Source organism: Rattus norvegicus, chromosome 15 (assembly GCF_021556685.1).
Source record: "Rattus norvegicus strain SHRSP/BbbUtx chromosome 15, alternate assembly SHRSP_T2T, whole genome shotgun sequence".
Lineage (NCBI taxonomy): Eukaryota > Metazoa > Chordata > Mammalia > Rodentia > Muridae > Rattus > Rattus norvegicus.
The window spans coordinates 86,666,994-86,671,155 of NC_141548.1; positions in this window are offsets into that span (position 1 = coordinate 86,666,994).

Here is a 4,162-nt window from a genome sequence, read left to right on the forward strand (position 1 = left end):
AGCCACTTGGATCTGCAACACTGTGCTGGGCACTTCAGTGCTGTCAAAATTTTTAGTCACACATTCTTAAAAACTTCAGCTGGGAGCCACCCAGCAGGGTCACCCCTGACAAGATCACAGTCATGTATTATCTTTATGTTATGTGTAATAAAGTCTACACATACCCATAAATCTTATGTTTACAAAATATAATATAAAAGTTCTAAATCTGAAATATCTGTGCTCCCAGGCATTTCCGATGAGAGATAAATGTGGAGACCGCTATGGGGCCTTGTGTGTGTTGCAGAGAACCCTCCACATGCAATAAACGCTTGCCATTGGCGCTTTCTCTAGAAGAGATCAACAGATGCACTGGATCTTTAGAGAGGCAGGTGAGAGACGGATTGAGTAGGAAGAGCTGGCCTCCAATTAGATCCCAAATGACTTTAGTGCATTCCTGACATTCACTGACAGTTCCCTAGCAGTGACCATGGTAGCATCTTGGGTGTTTTATTGATGGAGCTCTTGCCATATTAATTTCTGAACTACATAGTGGTGATAATATAACCTTAATCACATATACTTGTCCTATCACTTTAAAATATATATTATTTTTGCAAGCACTGGCATAAAGTTATAAATAATATTGTTATATTGTGGAAACCAGCAGAAAAAAACCAAAGCCATAGAAATTAGTTTTTTTATCTGTAAGACAAAATGGTGAGAGAAGGAATTGCCAAGGTCCCTTCCTGATTTCTTCAGATGGTTCAGCTCTAAGATTCCACACTGTAGATAAGTCATATCATTAATTCGAGTTCATGGTATTTATTTTAGGCCATGTATTTTTATCAGGTTTCTATACTTCGTATTACGTTATTTCTTTACTTACTGATACCGGTGTGACTGAACAATGGGCGGTTTTAGTTTACCAAATGGTCTGGACCCTTGTGATTAAATGTAGAATGTAAACATAGGATGGATGGTCGTTGCCCGGGACTATGTGAGTGAATGAGCAACTCGGCGCACGCAATCTTAATCGGAATATAGATTTCGCTAAATGGTTTTGACATCTTACTTCACCCTAATGCTGTAGACGTTCTGAATTAATATCTGTAATAAACATGCTCAACCTATTATATGGGTCAGTTACAGATGTAATGAATACGTTGTAAAAACACATTTCAATGCTGAGCCCTCAGCTCTCGACTGATCGGGATTCTTCCTCTCCTACTTCCTGGAGTGAGGGAGATTTCAAATCTGCCACCTAATATATGTAATCAGAAAACATAGAAACGAATTTAAATATGCTGCCCTCAATTTAATTTTTGGTATCGCCACTATTGTCTCGTCTGTTTCATTTCAAAGCAATAAATAAAACACATGTGGAAACTAATAAATATGGTAAAATATCTAATATAGAAGAAAATTAAAAATTTTTAGTGAAATAGTCAATGTCCTCCATGATCCACCCCAAGGTTTACACCCATTGGTATACAAAACCTGCTAATATATTAGATGTAAAATCTACATTTTAAAAATATTTAATATTTATTTATTTATGTGCTTGCTTCTTTCTTTGTTTGTTTATTTAAACATTTACAATTTCTTGCCCACAGCACAGTTCTTCTTCTTTTATATGACTATTGTTATTTGGGGCTTCCCTCTTGTTCCTAGGAGACACATTCTCATGGCTGACTTCCTGGTCCTTTGGCTCTTACACCTTCTACCCTGGTGCAACTGGATAATCTTCCTCATTTTTGAAACTCAGCACGAGACTACCTTTTCCCAAAAGCTTTAGAGAGAACCCTTTCCCTTGGGATTGCAGGGATTGAACACCAGAGTGTGTGTTATTCCTGGATTTATTTTTATTTATAATCCCGTAATCAACATCTGTATCAGACGGCTGTGGCCTTTTATGTCATCCTCTAAGAGGACTGAGAGAAGGCGTGTAACTTCCCTGAGTTATATTCCTTATGCACAGAAGGACCCATGACAGACTAAAGTAGCACCAAATTCTTTTTTATTTTAGCTAAGGGTCAGGGTCAGTGGAAACTATGTAGCCTGTCCTGCCTGGAACTTGCTATGCAGGCAATAGTGGCCTTGAATTTACAGAGATCTGCCTTTTTCTCCCTCCTGTGTGCTGGGATTAAAGAGGTGAATGATGACACCGAGTTTCCAGTTCCATTTTAAGGAAGTGGCTCACCAGTGTATGGGTCTGTATTCCATATCACAACTTCTCCATTACCAGTAAAGCACAGCAGTGGGTAGAAATACAATACTAAAATTCATAACATGTCAGTTAGGGGAAAATATATATATATATATATATATGTACATATATATATTTCTCCTTCTTATCTTTCCCATTCTATGCATTACTCCTTGCTTTCTCTTAAAATATGCCTGAATATATAAATACAACCCACTCTGTCTGATTAGAATTCCTTGTATCTGAATGCAATTTCTGGATTGATCACTTAGTATTGGACAACCTATTAGGGAGGCCTATCCCTGTGTACGGCTATTTCTGTGGTGCTCAGCCTTTCTCTGCTGCCTGCAGTTTGTGGTCTGTGGGCCCTTGAGATCTCCCTCTCTCTGCCATCATTTCTGGTGGTGTCTTTCTTCAGGCCTTATTTAGACAGCCCCAGTGCCAAGGAGTCACGGGTGACGCTTCCCTCCCATTCTGAGGAGACACGTTCTCACAGGTGATTTCCTGGTCCTCTGACTCTTACAATCCTCCTGTGCCCTCTGCCACAGTGTTCCCTGAACCACAGGTGCAGAAGTGATCTGTAGGTGTATTGTATGAGGCTGAGCACCGCTAACTTTTTGTCCTTTGCTCTGTGACCAGTTGTGGTAACACTCTCCGTCCGTCTTCTGTAATGATCTGTGTATTTGCAAAAAGAAGTTTATTGGGCGAGTGGATATAAGGATACATATTTTAAATTCAGTAAAGAATTGTGCTCATTTAGTAGACTGGGGGTAATCAGGTCTTCTCTGGGATCAATAGCTCACTATTCCCTGTGTAGCTGGCTGTTTTTCCAGAATCCAGCTTCATTTTATTCTTATGCGAGTAGGCCTTAAATCCATTTATGGAGCTGTCACCACCAAGGTGTAAATGTCACTAGGCCACCCTTAGGATGATCATGCTGTTAGTCATTGTTGTGGTTCATAGAGGTTATAGTGAGGTAGGGCTATTGGTTGCTCGCATGTCTTAGAAGCTTGTATAATATCCTCCAGGACAGCAAAAGCTGGTCCTTAGAGAAGGAGGAGGAGGAGGCCTCCAGGTCCTGTGAGGGGATGTGATTTTTAAGAACCACCTATTACATTGCTGATGTAAACTTATTTGTCGAGATCACTAAATACAGGGTTCGGGTTTGGGATCTCGTTTTACTTTACTTTACTTTTTCAATACAGGGTTGCATATTATAACCCGGGCTGACTCAGAACTCCTGTTAATTCTCCTGCCTCAGTTTTCTAAGTTCTGGGATTATTATCATGAACTAAATAGAATTTGCCAGTAAGAGTGAGAATTCAACATGATTTTTATTTTAAGAAAATGTGGAGCTGTTGAAGGGCAAACAGCAGCTGCAGAGGAGAAGAAAGAGAGCTCAGACACGAGGGGGAAATGTCGTGAGCTCCAAAGAGAACAAGTAATCAGGAGAAGGATGTTCTAAGTAATCAAAGTCTGTAGAAATATCAGTGTGTGAGACAGGGTTTAAATAAAGGATCCCTCCTTATACTTCGTGCTCTGAAGGCAAGCCTTTCTTCTTACTGGCAGGGTTGTTTGAGGAGTTCTAGAGACAGTTAGGACCTAGCTGGAGAACATATGTTACTAGAGGTGTCTCTTTTGAGATGTATCCTGTGCTTAGCTCCTTCTCTTTCTGTTTTCTGTCTACTATGCGATGGTGGACTCTGCTGCTACACTATATTCAGAAACGATGTTGTTCAAACTCACCTCAGGCCTGGGGTCATGGAGTCAGACCATCACAGGCAGACTCTAACCATAACCAAAATAAGTCTTTCATCTTTTTAAACATTTCCTTCTTCTTTGCAAGAATTTGGTCCCGGTGATAGAAAGTCCTACCAGCAGAACTGTGTGGGGCACACAGAGAGGGTGCGATGACTGATGGGCAAACAGGAACACAAGGCTGCAGTCGAACCTGCAGTTTCCATTTTCGCACAG